Source organism: Arachis hypogaea, chromosome 20 (assembly GCF_003086295.3).
Source record: "Arachis hypogaea cultivar Tifrunner chromosome 20, arahy.Tifrunner.gnm2.J5K5, whole genome shotgun sequence".
Taxonomy (NCBI): Eukaryota; Viridiplantae; Streptophyta; class Magnoliopsida; order Fabales; family Fabaceae; genus Arachis; species Arachis hypogaea.
Window position 1 is genome coordinate 84711615 of NC_092055.1, and position 18917 is coordinate 84730531.

Here is an 18917-nt window from a genome sequence, read left to right on the forward strand (position 1 = left end):
TTAGGGTGATGGCATTAATGCCTCCCTTTGGATTAGGTAATGGTTGAGAGGGGATTCCAGTGGAGCTTGAAGATTGGTTACTGGAATTTTGTGTTGATCCAATCTGTGACATAAGAGCTTGCAAAGTAGAGGTGAGACCATTCAGACTGGCGTTAATATTAGTCATGTTATTTTCCATGGTCTGTTGTCTTCGCTCAAGGATTGTAGTAGTTCTTCATTAGGTGATAAAGAAGAATGAGTAAATTGAGATGTCTGCTGTTGATTGTTCTGTGGTCCTTGGTTCTGCATCAGGTGAGGTGCTCTATAAGGTTGATTATGCTGCCTGTTATTGTTATTATTCCACCTCTGACTTCCCTTATTATCTCGGCCTCCTCTGTTATTGTTGTCCCTCCAATTCTAGTTAGAATTGTCCTGCCATCCATGGTTATTATTTCCACTTTGATTGTACCCTTCGTTGGGGCGGTCATAGAAGTTATGAGTGGATGCCACCATGTTGTCTTCTTGTTTGAGCTGCGGGCATTCATCAGTGTAATGGCTGTAATCAGCACAGATTCTGCAAATTCTTTGTGGGACTAGTTGTTGGTTTTGCTATGGCAGAGGAGGTTGAGCTTGCTGAGCTTGTTGTTGATTCAATTGCATCTACTTCAGCAAGTTGGTCATCTCACATATACTCTGAGCTAGAGCAGCAATCTCTCTGTTATAGGATACTTCTGCAATGGCTTTTGAATGGCCTTGCTTTTGCCTGTGATTCCTAGTAGATTCAGCTAAATCACTAATCAATTGCCAAGCCTCATCAGTGGTCTTGTACTTCTTCATAGACCCATTGCTAGCACTTTCCAATGTGGTCTTATCTTGGGACCTCAGGCCCTGTGTGATATAGCTAAGTAACACTATCTTGTCAATCCTGTGGTGGGGGCATGCTTCCAGAATATTATTGAAGCGCTCCCAGTATTCAAAGAGAGTTTCACTGTCATCCTGAATAATTGTGGAAATATCCTTCCTCAGTTTATCAGTAACTTCGGATGGAAAGAATTTCTCTAAAAACTCCTTTCTGAGTGTATCCCAGTTGGATACATTTGCTAGAGGTTGAGTGTAGTACCACTCTCTTTCTTTTTCCTCAAGAGAAAACGGGAAAGCTTTCAGCAAAATTGAAGTTTCATCAGTACCATCACGCCTGACAGTAGAACAGGCTGCCTGAAAATCTCTCAAGTGCTTGATAGGCTCTTGAGCAGGTAGGCCATGAAACTTGGGCATCAAATTTAGCAGTGCGTTCTTTATTTCAAAATTTGTAGCTACCGTTGGATGATGCGCTTGAAACGGTTGCATTGTAAAATCAGGGGCTCCTTCCTCCTGGATGGTAACTCTCCTAGCTGCCATGTCTTCTGCACGTAAAACAACCGAATCAGTAGAACGGGGGCTGGTTTCTTCCTCAAGTTCACTCTCAGATCCGCCCTCAAAGCGGACTAACTGACGCTGTTCTCGCCTTATTCGTGAAATAGTCCTTTCAATTTCAGGATCGAATATTAGCAAGCGCGGATCAGGAAGTGAACGCATCATTTGACAGAAGAAACATGCAGCTCAAAGTAGCAAAATAAAATAAAATTCAAATAAATAAATTCTAATTAATAACTTTAGCACTCTATTGCAACTCCCTGGCAACGGCGCCAAAAATTGATGAGGGACAGAAATTGGTGAATTAAAAATTATTAAAATAGTTACGTTGCAAGTATAGTTCTTAACTCACCGAAAATCTGCCTATCAATTTAGAAATATGTCACAGAGAGTTTAAATTAAAAATTACTGGGAGTTTAAGTCCCAGGTCGTCTCCCAACGAGTTGCAGAAAAGTGTGCTATTTTATTAATCAGATGTTCCAAGAAGTTGAGTTAAGTAGAGGGAAAATTAAAAAGAGGAAATTTAAATAATATGAATAAAAGCCTTGACTGGGAGTTGATTAGTTAGAATCTCTATTATTGATGGGATGATTTCAAGATTAATTTATAATTAATGGTTGTTCCGTTTAGTTATCCTTTACTAGGTAAAGGAAAATCAAACAAGTTGGAATGCTAGATCTATTCACGAGTTGCAACCCACTTAGTTCAAAGGGATTGGTGTTAGTGATTAAATAACAATCCAACAGTTAACCCAATTACAATTTTTTTTTCAATCCTTCTAACTCAAGAGTTTCTTTCAATCAACTCCCCATCAAGTGAGGGAACTACTCACTCATTGCAAATAATAAATCCATAACACATGAAAGGGAATTAAAAGAAGACATGATTATTGGAATGGAAAATAAATTAAAATGGGAGAAATAATCCTTGTATGAAATAATCATGAAAATATTCAAATAACAAAATTGAACAAAGCAAAGAACATGGAAGAATAAAACCAAGTTAAGAGAACGAACTAGAATGACGAGGTCTTGATGAGGAAATAACTCTTCTCAATGTTCCAATGCTAAGATCAATTCAAAATTAAAATTCTAAAACCTGGAGAGAAAAAAACCTAGAGGAGGAAAAACTAGATCTAAAACTCTAAACTGTGTCGAATGAATGTTGTTGTTTGTTTCTGCATATTCTCTGGCTCTAGTCTGCTGTTCCGGGCCGAAAACTGGGTCGAAATAAGGTCCAAAATTGCCCCCAGTGAAGTCTGCAGATTATGCAGATCGCACATGTCATGCGATCGCGTCATCCATGCGGACGCATCATTCGCGCTTTTCCTTGCCACGCGTTTGCGTCGTTCACGCTACCGCGTCGCCTGAGCTTTTCCAATCCGCGCGGCCGCGTGAGCCATGCGGCCGCGTCACTGCGATTCGCTCTCCTTCACGCGGTCGCGTGAGCCATGCGACCGCGTCACTTCTCGCTGGTTATCTCCTTAGATTCTTGTGTTCCTTCCATTTTTGCTAGCTTCCTTTCTAATCTCCAACTCATTCATTCCCTATAAAGTCTGAAACACTCAACACACAGATCATGGCATCGAATGGAAAAAAGGAGAATTAAAAATACATAATTAAAGTCTCTAGGAAGCAGTTTTCAAACATGTTATAAATTCAGGAAGGGATTATAATTTCATGCTAATTTAATGAATAAGTGGGTAAGGATCATGATAAAACCACACAATTAAACACAATATAAACCATAAAATAGTGGTTTATCACTTCCCCACACTTAAGCATTGCATGGTCCTCCGTGCACGAACACAATCCAGGTAGAATGAAGCTTTACGCTCCTCCACCTTCAGCTGGCGGATGTGGGGGCTTGGGTTGTGTGGAAATCGTCAAGTCCAATGTATCCTTGGGTTATCCTTCTCCTCTCCCGGCCCCTTGCCTTCACGTCTCATCCTCAAAAAGAATGAATAAAGTATAATTAGGAATCAAAGGGCAAGTAGCAGAAAAAGGTAAAGGAGGGAGTAAATAAGCATCTAATTGAGGAATTTTGCATAGTGGTATAGTATGATGAAAAAGATTATCCATGTGTGTATTTCAATTGTGCACACGGTTAGAATACACACAACGGCCGGTTAAAATGGCATCCACACAATCAAAAAGTAAGCATGGGTTCCTCAATTAAATGGCCTAAGTTTCACGCAATGAATAAGCATCAATTAGACTCAAGAAAGCTTAGGCAATTACAACAAGTGTGAATTGAATTTAGGACTTATCAGATATTGAAGTTGTGCAAATGAAAGAGCAAAATTGATATAAAATAGCACAACAAACAATAACCAATGCAATGATGAAAAGAAAATTACTTATTCATCCTTAGGAATACTCAAATAATCACATGGTTAAGGTGTTTGTTACAAAAAGGTGACAAACTTGATAGAATCAAGTTAAGTCAACTCAAACAAATGCAAAGCATTAACAAGAAATAAGGACCTTATGATGTGATTATATTAATTTAAAAACCATGATGAACAAGTAATTCAATTCAATTCACTAAATTTCATGTGCACTCATAAAATTTTCACCTAATAAGCAACAAAATGTAATGTGCAAATCCAATTAGGATTTAGTAATTTAAGGCAAAGTACAAGTGCATTGATGAAATTCAACCAAGAAACAACCTAATCAACATCAAACAAACACTTGCAACTTATTTATTTATCAAACAACTAAAGCAAAGCAAATATAATTACTAAAATAAAAATGAGATGCAATGAAAACTAAGTAAAACAAGTAGAAAAGAAGGTAAAAGAGGAATAAGAGGGGGGTGGACGAGAAAAGAAGAGAAGAAGTAGAGAGAATAGAAGAAAAGAAGTGTAGTAGTGAGAAAACAGGGGTGTGCGAACGCACAGGTACGTGTGCGTACGCACACCAGAGAAAATGGGGTTGTGCGCGCGCACAACAGCGTGCGGGTGCTACAAACAGAGGGGGTTCCAAAGATTGTGCATGCGCACAGAGCTATGCGCACGCACAGATAGGATTTTTTTAGGTTGAGGATCATGTGTGCGCGCGCACACAGGTCCATGCACGCGCATAGGAGCTTCAAGGACCAGGGGTTCATACGCACAGGCTGTGCCAACGCTCCCAATAGAGGGAGTGTATGGACGTGTGCGTGCACACAGCGCTGTGCGCTCGCACAAAGAGTGTGAATAAGGGGATGCGTGTGTACGCACAATGAAGTGCCTACGCACAAGGCGCAAAACAGAGGGGAATGCGCGTGCACAAGGCGTGCTGGCGCTGCGAACAGGGGGCATAAAGGCTTGTGTACGTATGCACAGGTGGGTGCATACGCACAAAAGGTGAAATTTTTTTGTTGTGTGCGTGCGCACAAGGGTGTGTGCACGCACATGCCCTGTTTTTCTCCAAAAATTTTTCTTCAAAATTCTAAGGTATTAAACCTTAGCTCAATAAAACTCAGCCCCAAAACATGCAAGAACCCATAAATTCATGATCCAAACCAACATTAACCTATCAAATCTCAAAATTAAACTAATTCTAAGCTAACTTAAACAAGCAATATCCAACAAACCAAAATTATAAACAAGGAAAGGGTAAGAACAATGTTACCATGGTGGGGTGTCTCCCACCTAGCACTTTGGTTTATAGTCCTTAAGTTGGACTTATTGAGGAGACTCTAGCTAGGGTGGCTTGTGTTTCCACTCCTCCTTGAACCTCTATCCATGCTTGGTCTTTGACTATCCTCCGGGATCCCATATTCTAGGCATCCGCTCACCTTCTTGTTGATCTTTATGCATCAGGCCAGATGGATAAGCTCCTAATTGACCCTTGTAACAACCCAACATTTTCCAAAAATCATCCAATTGTGCTTCACACCATTCTTAAACTCCAATTCTTGAATTGTTCTTCTTGAAGGGACTTGGATTCTCTTGGCAACCAATACCCCTTCCTCCACCATGTACCAACCCGAGAAGGACTTTGAGTTGGTAATTCGTCTCCAAGATAGCATATTGATGGGGGCCAATGAAGTTCATAGGTGAAATTGCCACCCACTCAATATGCTCTTGGTTTTCAACTCCTTCCTCACCAACTTCCTCTTCCCCATCACTCAAGTCATTACAAGGAGGTTGTGTGAAGTCTACCTCCATGTTTCTCTCAAACTCAATGGGGAGAGGCTCATTAGGATCATTAAGGGGATTGATCAAGGAAGACAAAATATCATGAATGATGGAATCCTCATATTGATAGATCTCCCTCAATTCTCCCTTTCTCTCCTCCGGTTCAAATACTCCTTCCACTTTCTCCCTCTTGTTTCACTTCATGCTCTTCCCCTTCTTCTTTCCCTTGAGGCTTTACGTTCTCATCTTCACTCTATTTTTTAGTTGATCCTTTACATTCTTCAAGAGAAGTGTTTTGATCAGATGAGCATAAGAGGATTAAGTGGTTCACCACTTCGGCTATGGTTGCCACAAATTGCCCTTGTGTCCTTCGGAATCCTTCTTGATCTTGGAAAAACGCTTGAAGGTCTTGTGGTTCTTAGGCCAAGGGTAGGAAAGTTTCACATTGTGATGAAAAAGGGGTTTCATTGTTTGGGAGGAAGGTTGTATATATAGGAGGTGATTCATGTTATTAGGTATCTTGAAGTGGTGTGTAAGAAGATGGATGATGGTATTGATGTGGTCTTTGAAAATATGGTGATTGAGGGTTATGTTCAGAGTATGGGTCATAGGCATATGGTGGTGGAGGTGTATAATCAAGATGAAATCCACCATATCCTTGGTTTGGCAACGCATATTGGTGAGGGTTTTGCTCATTGTAGTATAGAGGAGGTTGCTCCTCCCAAAATAGATGCTCCAATCCCATGATGCAATCCAAAATTGAAGTTATCAAGCCCTACAAAATGATAACAACCAAACTCCAAACCAAGAGGGTGATAATTCATAGAGGAAATAGAAAATAAAAACTAAAGACATCAAGTAACAAAAGAAACAAAATTCTAATTAATAGCAAAAACAAGCAAACAACCCAAAAAGTATCTATTCACATAATTCACATATTTACAACAACCAAAATATAGCACTCATGACGCTAGCTCCCCGGCAACGGCGCCAAAAACTTGATGATGGCCTAAAGCGGGTTAGGAGTTTTATCTCAAAATAAGATTGGTGTTGCATGTATATTCCCAGCCTAACAATCGACCATCAATCAAAGTTTATATTTTCAAATCAATCCAAGCACAATCTAGAGAGAAAATACAAAAGCATACTATTTAGGTGAATAAATGTGGGTTTATATGATGAAATCCACTCAAATCAAACCAAAATACATCATCAAATATGGATCATCACCTTGATAATCATGTAATCCTTCTGTAACCTCATCACTAATTCGCCTTTCTCAACATCAGAGAGGTTTCTTCTAGTAGATAGAGACAATTGCTCCCAAACCTCAGTGAAGGAAATATTGATGTGTGGCCTCTTAGAGCCTTCTAAGGATTGTGAGTAGTGCTCGTCCTTGGTCTCCTTTTAGGGCATCTAAGGGCGTGGTACTTCAGGCTTTCTTCCCATTAGAGGGGCGTGCAACAATGTGCTTCCAGCCTCTTCTTGAGTCTCTTCTTCATCTAGTTCCTCAACAGTGTGTACCACCTTAGGCTCGGCCTCCTTGGTAACAATGAGGGCCAAATACTCTTCTCTTATCTGTTCAAATTAGTGATGTCTAGTTTGAAAATATAGCACTCATGACGCTAGCTCCCCGGCAACGGTACCAAAAACTTAATGATGGCCTAAAGCAGGTTAGGAATTTTATCTCAAAATAAGTTTGGTGTTGCATGTATAGTCCCAACCTAACAATCGACCATCAATCAAAGTTTATATTTTTAAATTCAAATTAATACCGAGAGTACTTAAACCTCGGGTCGTTCTCCCTAGGAACTAATGCCGATAAGTGCATACAATTTTGGTTGCAAGAAAACCAAGGGTATTTTCAATGATGAAGGTAAACAAATAAAGAAATAAAAGAACGATTCAAAATAGCAATTAATAAACTAATGAAGGCATAAAAGAACTATGTATGTAATATAAACAAGTAAGACTCAAAATTGATGGAAAATTAGTTTAAAACATATATGAAACATTGACTTGGGATGAGTCATGGAATCCCTTCCTTACCATAACCACAACTATGATAATTGTGATGGATTAATCTCACTAAGTCAACCCTTAACATCGAAGGGTAAGTCAAGTGAGCATAATTGTTATTAATCCACAAATCCTAGTTAACTTACCAAATTAATTGGTAAAAAGCTAGCGTTAGCGGAAACAATAACAACTAACAACCCAAGAATTATCACTAAATGTTGGACATTATGCCTCTATTAAACCATAAATTCATTTTTCCCAAGCCAAGGGGTGGAAATTACCCCATAATCAAAATTGGCATTCCATCAAACACATAGAGGGCATAATCATAAAACATGGCAAAATTGGGAAAATGATAAAAGCTATAAACCACAAATGCTCAAAATTAATAAAGGCAACTCAAACAAACATGCAATAATCATCAAACATCAAATTAACCAACTAGAAATCCAAAATTGCAAAACTATGTATATATTGACAAGAGAGATGAAAATAAAAGAAAGTGTAGAACAAGTAGTGTAATAAGAGAGGAATTAAAGAAATACTTATAATGAAATTTCTATAATCCCAAATCAAAACTTGAAGTATAAAATTCTACAAACCCTAATTAAACCTAAGAGAGAATTTCCTCATCTACACTACTCCTACTCCTAATGTGCTTTTCTATCTCACTAAACTTAATAAAAACCTTCCTCTTTCATATGAGATGTTGCCCCCTTCATATAGCCTTTTATTTCAGCCTCCCAGCCTTCAGAAATGGGCCAAAAAGCCCCCAAAATGCGAGTCCACGTGACTTTTTAATGGAGGCATGCGCTGGTTCCTAGGCGCACGCACACTAGGCGATGCTTGAATGGACGCGTGACGTGCACAATACAGCTCACGCTAATGTGTGGCTCTGCTCTGATAGTTGTGCGTATGCTCGCAGGTCTGTGCGTACGCACACATCGCTATGCTCTTCTCCTTTGATTCTTCATGCTTCCTCCACTTTGCATGCTCCTCTTCCATTCTCTCCAAGCTATTCCTACCTTATACATCTGAAATCACTCACAAACAACATCAAGGCATCGAATGGAAGGCAAATTGGATAAAATTAATCAAATTAGGCACAAAAGAGCATTTTTTCATAATCAAGCACAATCTAGAGAGAAAATACAAAAGCATGCTATTTAGGTGAATAAATGTGGGTTTATATGATGAAATCCACTCAAATCAAACCAAAATATATCATCAAATATGGATTCATCACCTTGATAATCATGTAATCCTTCTGTAACCTCATCACTAATTCGCCTTTCTCAACATCAGAGAGGTTTCTTCTAGTAGATAGAGACCATTGCTCCCAAACCTCAGTAAAAGGAATATTGATGTGTGGCCTCTTAGAGCCTTCTAAGGATTGTGAGTAGTGCTCGTCCTTGGTCTCCTTTTAGGGCATTTGAGGGCGTGGTACTTCAGGCTTTCTTCCCATAAAAGGGGCATGCAACAATGTGCTTCCAGCCTCTTCTTGAGTCTCTTCTTCATCTAGTTCCTCAATAGTGTGTACCACCTTAGGCTCGGCCTCCTTGGTAATAATGAAGGCCAAATACTCTTCTCATATCTGTTCAAATAAGTGATGTCTAGTTTGACTCAACTGTGCCTCTATAGTTCTGTTAGAGGCTCAAGCTTTTTGCAGCATCTCTTGAAATTTCAACATTTGTTGTGCAAGGGAGTGCAGTTGCTGGGTTAATGACTCACTTTGCTCAGGAGGGTCTGACTCAATGGACACTGTCTTAATCTTTCCTTTCATTGGAATCTCATTAGATGAGTACATATGCTGATTTCCGGAAACTGTCTCAATGAGCTTGTGAGCTTCCTCAATTGTCTTTCTCATGTGGATTGAACCACCAGTAGAATCGTCTAAAGACATCTTAGCCGTATCTGTGAGTCTGTAATAGAAGATGTCTAACTTTACCCATTCTAAAAATATTTTAGTAAGGCATTTCCGCAGTATCATCTTGTACCTCACCCAAGCATCATAAAGGGATTCATTATCTCCTTGTTTGAAGCCATGAATGTCCAATCTTAGCTAGGTCATCTTCTTTGGGGGAAAGTATTGATTTAGGAACTTATCCACCAGCTTATTCCATGTGTTCAAGCTTGATTTGGGTTGATTATCCAACCACCTCTTCGCTTGGCCTTTCACAGTAATTGGAAAGAGCAACAACTGTAGACATCTTGGTCTACTCCATCAGTGTAGACCATGTCACCATATTGCAAGAATTCAGCACGGAATTTGATGAGCGGATATTTTATATGCTTTTTGGCATAGTTTTCATATAGATTCTAGTATGTTTTGTTTAGTTTTTATTTAGTTTTTATAGGTTTTAGTGCTAAATTCACATTTTTGGATTCCACTTTGAGTTTGTGTGTTTTTGTTGAATTTCAGGCACTTTCTAGCTAAAATTCAGGAGCTGGAGTAGAAGTCTAATTCGGAGACAGAGAAAGCACTGTAGATGCTGTCCAAATCTGACCTCCTTGCACTCGGATGAGCTTTTATGGGGCTATAGAAGTCCAAATGTAGCGTTCGCAACGGCTATGGAAAGATGACTTCCAGAGCTTTCCAGCAATTATAATAGTCCATACTTTGCTTCGGATTTGAAGGCCCAAAACTGGTGCCCAATGCCAGCTTCCTACCCCCTTCCAGGCGTCCAGCGCCCAAAGAGCAGAGCCCAGCATCCAAACGCTCAGAGAGGACCCCCTAGCCAGTGTTCAATGCCCCAGAGACCTCCTAGTATATGGATCTCATCAAGGCTCAGCCCAAACACTCACCAAGTGAGCCCCAGAAGTGGATTTTAGCACTAAAAAGATTGTTTTACCTTTACTAGTCATTAGTTTAGTTTTTAAGAGTTATTTTACATAATCATTCGAACAATTACACACCATCTTCAAGTTTTACAATGTATTTTCCTTTCAGTATGAGTTTCTAAACCTTCTAGGTTTAAGGGAGGAGCCCCGCTGAGTCCTATGAATTAATAAAAGTATTACTATTTCTTCTTCGATCTGTGTTTGATTAATTCTAAGATGTATATTCATTGTTCATCAATATGAGTGCGTTGAACTGGCATAAGGTTATAACATTCTACACGGGTTCAGAGTACGTCTTTCATCGGACAATAATGAACCACTAGCTTGATTATACGTCTCTCAGACGGTTAATCCACGACTTCGTTGGGGACTTCTCGAGACACCAGTTCAGCCGATTTACGGGGAGATTAGGGTCTCTGTGGTAGAGGCTAGAACCAAAGGCACAGCATTCTTCCGATCCGGAAGATTCGACCTTGTCTATGGTGCTTTGAGTAGGATCATTAAGGAAAATGGAATGTACGAGCTTCATCCTCAAGCAGAGATGGATCCGCACTAACCCTGGGGTTCAGATCCAGAGGAATCTTGGCGGCTGCTCAAACCAGTGTCAATCACATATAGCCTACCATAGAAGAAATCACTCACATACCAGAATTAATTCAGAAAGGCTAAGCAACTCCAATCCTCAACTATATTCCCATTATTATTCCATTTAATCTAAAAGTAATTTATACAATATTAATTTCCCTTGCATCAATCCAACTGAATTCTAAATCTGCCTGACTAAGACCTGCAGGATAACCATAGCTTGCTTCAAACCACAATCCTCGTGGGATCGACCCTGACTCACTCAGGTATTACTTGGACGATCTAGTGCACTTGCTGGTACAGCTGTACGAAAGTGTGGGGATTCATTCACTAAGTTTTTGGCACCGTTGCCGGGGATTGTTCGAGTTTGGACAAACTGACGGATTGTCTTGCTCCCTAGATCAAGTACTTTATTTCTTGATCATTTGTAATTGAGTTTTTTTTATTTCAGTTGAGTCTTTTAATTTTTCTTTTCTTCTTTTTTTTTTTCAAAAAATTTAAAAACTTTTTCAAAAATATTTTTATTTTCTTTGTTTAATGTTTGTTCTTGGTTTGAGTCTTACCTGTTTTCTGTTTTTCAATTACAAAACTTTTAAAACATTTTAAAAAACCTTTTGCAAGCAGTTTATTTTCAAGCATCCTTAGCTTTCTTTATTTTATCTTTGTTTTTGGTTTGGGTCTTTTTATTTATGTTTTTGGTTTGAGTCCTTTTTCTAAAATTCTTTTAAAATTAGTGTCTTTTTGTTTGTTTCAATCTTTAAGTTTGGTGTCTTCTTGTTTATTTTCTTTAATTCTTCCGAAAATTTGTGTTTAGTCTTCAAAAAATTTTAATTTTGGTGTTCTTTATATGTTCTTGTGTCATTTAAATTTTTTGAGTCTTGTTCTTTGTGTTCTTGTCAATATTTAAAGTGTTCTTGTGTCTTCTTTTTGCTTTGATCTTAAAATTTTTAAGTTTGGTGTCCCTTTGTGTTTCCCTCCAAAATTTTTGAAAACAAGGTACACTAGATCTAAAAATTTTAAGTTTTGTGTCTTTTACTTGTTTTTCTCTCTCCTCATTAAATTCAAAAATTAAAAAAAATATATCTTTTCTATCTTAAAACTAACTTAGTTTTCGAAATTAACATTAAAAATTCATATTTTAATTTTTTAATTTTTATCGTATCTTATCTTAGTCTTCAATTTTCAAAATCAAAAATCATATCTTTTTCAAAATCTTATCTTATTTTAATTTCAAAATTTTAACTTTCAAAATTTCAAATTTCAATTTTCAAAATTAAACATTTTCAAAAATCAATTTTTTTCAAAATCTCTATCTTATCTTGTTGACTTTTTCAAAAATTCAAAATTTAAGATTTCAAAATTTGAATTTTAATTTTCAAATCTTAAATTCAAATCTCTTTTTAATTAATTACTCATGTTCTCTCTCAAAACTTTCTAACTAACTCTTCTCTCTCCTAATTTTTGAAATCTCCTCTTCTATTCTTCTCTCTTCTTTTTTGAATTTCATTCTTTTTAATTAATTAATTTTAATTTCAGATTAAATAAATAAATAAAATAAAAACAAAAAAATATATTAATTATTGTTTATCTTCTCTACTTCTATTTCTTCTTCTACCCCTTTTATCTTTATTCTTCCTTCTTCATCTTCTACTTTTCCCCATTATGAACCCAAATGGGAATGAAGAGTTCAGAAGAACTCTGGGATCTTATACAAATTCCACTGCTGAGTTTTATGGAAGAAGTATTAGCATACCTCACATTAGAGCAAGTAGATTTGAACTCAACCCTCAACTTATTACTCTAGTGCAGCAGAACTGCCAGTACTCTGGGCTTCCTCAGAAAGAACCTACAGAGTTCCTAGTAGATTTCTTAAAGATTGTTGACACAGTACACAGTAAGGGAGTAGACTAAGATGTCTACAGATTATTTCTCTTTCCTTTTGCTGTAAAGGATCAAGCGAAAAGGTGGTTGGATAACCAGCCTAAAGCTAGCTTCAAAACTTGAAAACAGTTAGTAGACAAGTTTTTAAACCAATACTTTCCCCCAAGAAAGATGACCTAGCTGACGCTGGACATCGAAGGCTTCAAACAAGGATGGCCCATTAACTCAGCAACTGCACGCCCTTGCCCAGCAACTACTGGAACTGCAAGAGGCTTTGCGAGAAACTCAGGCTTCTAACAGGAATGTAGAAGCCCAGCTGAGTCAAACAAGGCAGCAGTTATCTAACTAGATAAGAGAAGAATGCCAGGCTATCCAACTGAGGAGTGGGAAATCCTTAAACACCCAACCTCAGTACAATAAGAAGGGAACCCAGGTCTCTACACAGGATAACTCTGGGTGTTCAAACGTCCAGGGAGGTATCACTCTTGGTGTTGTAACGCCAGGAAAAGGCAGAGACTGGGTGTTCAGACGCCCAAGGAGGTAGTGTCCCTGGCGTTGAACACCCACAAAGGGGTAGTGTCCCTGGCATTGAACACCAGGAAGAGGACAGTAACAAGGGCATTGAACCCCCAAGCAAAGGAGGCCAGTCACAGACTGATAACAACCCTCCTAAGCAAGCTGGTAACCCCTTTTCCAACACACGTAGCATTCGACCTTCATCAACCAAGGTTGATGAGTATAAGGCTAAGATGCCATTTCCTTAGAAGCTTTGTCAAGAGGAAAATGATCAATAGTTTGCCCGCTTTGCGAATTATCTCAAAACATTAGAGATTAAGATCCCTTTTGCAGAGGCTCTTGAACAGATACCTTCTTATGTGAAGTTCATGAAGGACATCTTAAGTCATAAGAAGGATTAGAGAGAGACAGAAATAGTCCTCCTTACTGAAGAGTACAGTGCAATCATTCAAATTAGCTTGCCAGAGAAACTTAAGGATCCTAGAAGCTTTATGATACCATGCACTCTAGGTGATGCTTGTACAAGGACAGCTCTATGTGACCTTGGAGCAAGCATCAACCTAATACCTGCTGCCTTAATAAAGAAGCTGTGTTTAACTGATGAAGTCAAACCAACCCGCATATGCCTTCAACTTGCTGATGGTTCCATTAAGATACCATCAGGAGTAATTAAAGACATGATTGTTAGGGTTGGACCCTTTGGTTTTCCCATTGACTTTATGGTGCTGGACATGGAAGGGCACAAGAGTGCATCTCTTATCTTAGGAAGACCCTTCCTAGTTACAGGACGAACCCTCATTGATGTTGAAAAAGGGAAAGTAACCCTAAGAGTCAATGAGGAAAAGTTCGTACTAAATGTTGTCAAAGCTATGCAGCATCCAGACATCTCTGAGGAATGTATGAGCATTGACCTTATTGATTCTCTGGTGGAAGAGGTCAACATGGCCGAAAGCCTCAAGGACGGGCTGAATGATATCCTTGATAATATCCAGCCTGATTCGAAGGAACCTCTAGAAACCTCAAAGGAAAAGGAGAAGCCTCTAAAGCTTGAGCTTAAGCCATTACCTTCTTCCTTAAAATATACATTTCTGGGAGAGGGAGATACCTATCATGTGATCATAAGCTCTGCCTTAGAGCCACAGGAAGAAGACGCACTAATTAAAGTGCTCAAAACACATAGAACGGCCCTTGGGTGGACTATAAGTGACTTTAAGTACATTAGCCCAACCCGATGCATGCATAAAACCCTGCTGGAGGATAATGCCAAACCAGTTGTGCAACCACAAAGGCGATTGAATCCAGCTATGAAGGAAGTAGTGCAGAAGGAAGTCAATAAGCTCTGGGAGGCTGGGATCATTTATCCCATTTTTGACAGCCCCTGGGTGAACCCTGTCCAAGTTGTTCCCAAGAAGAAAGGCATGACAGTGGTTCATAATGAAAAGAATGAACTGATCCCTAAAAGGACAGTTACAGGGTGGCATATGTGCATTTACTATAGAAGACTCAATGACGCCACCAGAAAGGATCATTTTCCTTTACCATTTATTGACCAAATACTAGAAAGACTAGCAGGTCATGTTTTTTATTGTTTCTTGGATGGATATTCCGGATATAATCAAATAGAAGTGGATCCATAAGATCAAGAGAAAACAGCATTCACATGCCCATCCAGCATGTTTGCCTATAGGCGAATGCCATTTGGCTTGTGCAATGCACCTGCCACCTTTCAAATATGCATCTTATCCATCTTCTCTGATATGGTAGAGAAGTTTCTTGAAGTATTCATGGATGACTTCTCTATTTTTGCAGACTCATTTGACTCCTGTCTTGACCATCTGACCCTGGTCCTAAAAAGATGAGAAGAAACAAACCTAGTTCTAAACTGGGAGAAACGCTACTTCATGGTAACTGAAGGCATTGTTCTTGGGCATCAGATCTCAAATAAGGGGATAGAAGTGGATCAAGCTAAGGTGGAAGTGATAGAACACTTGCCTCCACCTGCTAATGTCAAGGCAATTAGAAGTTTCCTGGGACATGCAGGATTTTACAAGTGGTTCATAATAGATTTTTCTAAAATCACAAAACCCCTGTGCAATCTCTTGGCCACTAACGTTCCCTTCGCCTTTGACCAAGAATGCCTGCATGCCTTTGAAACTTTGAAATCCAAGCTTGTCACTGCTCCTATCATCTCTGCACCTAACTGGGACTTACCATTTGAGGTAATGTGTGATGCCAGTGATCATGCAATTGGCATAGTCCTAGGGCAGAGACATGACAAGCTTCTGCATGTCATTTATTATGCTAGTCGCGTATTAAATAATGCGCAGAAAAACTACACTACTATAGAAAAGGAGCTACTTGCAGTGGTGTATGCCATTGACAAGTTCAGATCCTACTTAGTAGGATCTAAGGTCATTATATACACTAACCATGCTGCTCTAAAGTATCTACTCACTAAGCAGGATTCTAAACCCAGACTTATAAGATGGATGTTACTCCTACAAGAGTTTAATATAAAAATTAGAGACAGAAAAGGGACAGAAAATTAGGTGGTTGATCACTTGTCCTGGATAGAGCCAGTGGCAGGGACTTCTTCTTCCTCCACTGACATATCCGAATCCTTTCCAGATGAACAACTCTATGCCATCTGAACAGTACCTTGGTTTGCAGACATTGCAAATTACAAGGCTACAAGGTTCATTCCCAAAGAGTTTACTAGGCAGCAAGCCCGAAAACTCATGTATGATCCAAAGTACTACTTATGGGATGAGCCATATCTCTTTAAGAGATGCTCAGATGGAATAATCCGACGCTGTGTGTCTGAAGAAGAGGCACAGAGAATTATATGGCATTGCCATGGCTTTGACTATGGAGGACACTTTGGAGGGGAGCGGACAGCCACCAAGGTACTCTAAAGTGGCTTTTACTGGCCTACTCTCTTTAAAGATTCTAGAGAGTTTGTCTGTAACTATGATAGTTACCAGAGAGCTGGAAATCTCCCTCATGGTCACCGCATGCCTCAGCATGGAATCCTAGAGATTGAGTTGTTTGACATATGTGGCATAAATTTCATGGGACCCTTCCCGCCTTCATACTCAAACATCTACATCTTTGTGGCAGTAGATTATGTGTCTAAATGGGTTGAAGCAATAGCAACATCCACTAATGACACCAGAGTAGTAATGAAGTTCCTCCAAAAGAACATCTTCAATAGATTTGGTGTCCCTAGGACACTAATTAGTGATGGAGGTACTCATTTCTCCAACAGACAGTTGGATTCTGTATTAAGCCATTATGGAGTTTGTCATAAAGTAGCAACACTATATCATCCCCAAACAAATGGGCAAGCTGAAGTCTCAAATAGAGAACTAAAGTGAATCCTAGAGAAAACAGTAAGTACCTCTAGAAAGGATTGGGCTAGAAAGCTTGATGATGCTCTGTGGACATATAGAACAGCTTTCAAAACCCCCATTGGAACTTCACCATATCACCTGGTATATGGAAAGTCCTATCATTTGCCAATAGAACTAGAATATAAAGCCTATTAGGCTACTAGATTTCTCAACCTTGATGCTAAGGCAGCAGGAGAGAAACAGCTTCTCCAACTAAATGAGTTGGACGAATTCCATTTAAATGCATTTGAAAATGCAAAGCTCTATAAGGAAAAGGCAAAAAGGTGGCATAACAGGAAGTTAGCTTCCAGATTTTTTGAACCAGGACAGAAAGTCCTGCTCTTCAACTCAAGACTCAAATTATTCCCTGGGAAACACAAATCCCGCCGAAAGGGACCGTATGTGATTACAAATGTATCACCCTACGGGCAATAGAACTTCAAGGTAAAGACCCTGAAAATAGGTTCACTGTCAATGGACACAGAGTTAAGCATTACTGATGACATGTCATTTGTGCATGTTTTACTAGCCATTTTTATCTGTTTTTACTTGGTTTTCATGCATTTTTAGGCAATAAGTAAGTGCTTGGATGAGAAATTTATGCTTGTCCTGATTCAATCCAACATTGTTGATTTTATGCATTTTCATGAGATTTTTGCAAGATTTAGTTGATAATATGAGTGATGCAAGATTTAATGATTATGCAAAGGCTTTGATGTATCTATTTGGTTGATGATAAGGAAGAAAGAAGCAAAAAAAAGCACAAAATAAGTTCAAAAGAAAAATTTTAGACACACTTTGAAGTTTGAGCACTCTTTGGAGCCGTAGGCCACGCTTTTAAAAGTGTGACCCATGATTTAAAACAATGAGCGCTCTTGGCGTATACGCTCTTTGTCAAAGAACATTTGCGATAGTGGAGGAAGCAAAAATTCACAAGTGACGCGTACGCGTAGGCCACGCGTACGCGTCGAAGTTGAAATTCTGAAAGACCACGCGTACGCATGCATGACGCGTACGTATGGGTGTGGCATTTGTGAAGATCCACGCGAACGCACGGGCTGAGCGGCAACGTGGAATTTAAGTTTTGAAGACCACGCGTATGCGTAGGGGACATGTATGCGTGGGGAGCGCTCTTATTTCAAGTGCTACGCTCTTTTGGAGAGTGCTGCTATGGACGCGCACGCGTATAACACGCGTACGCATCACAAGGGAAAATTCTGAAGGTCACACATACGCGTGGCTGACGCGTACGCGTGGGTGTAAAAGCGCTCCGTTCTCCAAATGAACGCTACGTTCTCCTAGGAGCAGAATTTTGGTTCATCTAATCTGATTCCAAGCCCATTGAAACTTCAAAGCAAGCAGAGCCCATTGGCATCACTCAAAGGCACAAGAAACAGTTAGAATAGGAATTTTTCATTTATTTATAATTTGTTTTCAATTTCAATTTCATTTAGAATTGAGGATAGCCTATATAAATGCTTTAGATCCACAGTTTGAAAGGGGAGGCTCTCACGGATAGTAGGAGTAGGAGTAGAATAGAAGGCTGGAGGATTAGAGACTCTAGAACTCTCTTGGAGGATTAGAGACTCCAGAGAGCTTAGCATAGTTGATACACTTTTTACTTTCTGCATTTTTACATTTCAGTTGTATTGAATTCAATTTAGCTTATGCAATTTCAATTTCTTCTACTTCTCTTCTACAATTTCCTTTTCTGCATAATTTTACAATTCAGTTTACAGTTAGCTTGATCTAATTTCATCCAATTTAAATTCCTGCAAGTGTCTTAGAGCGATGACCCACTGAACCCCAACTCATTAGGGGGAGGAGCTCTATTATAATTCAAATGATTTAGTGAACTTCTTCTTCCTCTTAATTCATTTGTGTAGCTATAGGATATCCTCTATTTTGATTGAGATTCATCCACTCCGGAAGGCAGCTTTAATCTATGAATGCTTGTGTGAGCCTCGGAAGGGGAATCACGAGTGTTAGAACTGAGGCTCTATCTTTCACTACTCTCTTGATCAACACTATTCGGGAGGAATTGAGATCTTGAGAGTTAGTGTGGCTTATGGATGAGAGAACATGCTTCACCTCTTTATATGACAATTGGATCAAGGAATTGGCAAGATTGATTGTGATTAGAGAGATTAGATTGCCAAGGA

At 39.1% G+C, this 18917-nt stretch overlaps 1 non-coding gene across 1 annotated transcript; it reads left to right on the top strand.

Annotated features, from left to right (window-relative positions):
* The first annotated feature begins 901 nt into the window (after positions 1–901).
* On the top strand, positions 902–1008 carry LOC112788552 (small nucleolar RNA R71). The gene has a single exon (XR_003195912.1). It is a non-coding gene; the product is annotated as a small nucleolar RNA R71 (small nucleolar RNA).
* Positions 1009–18917: the final 17909 nt, after the last annotated feature.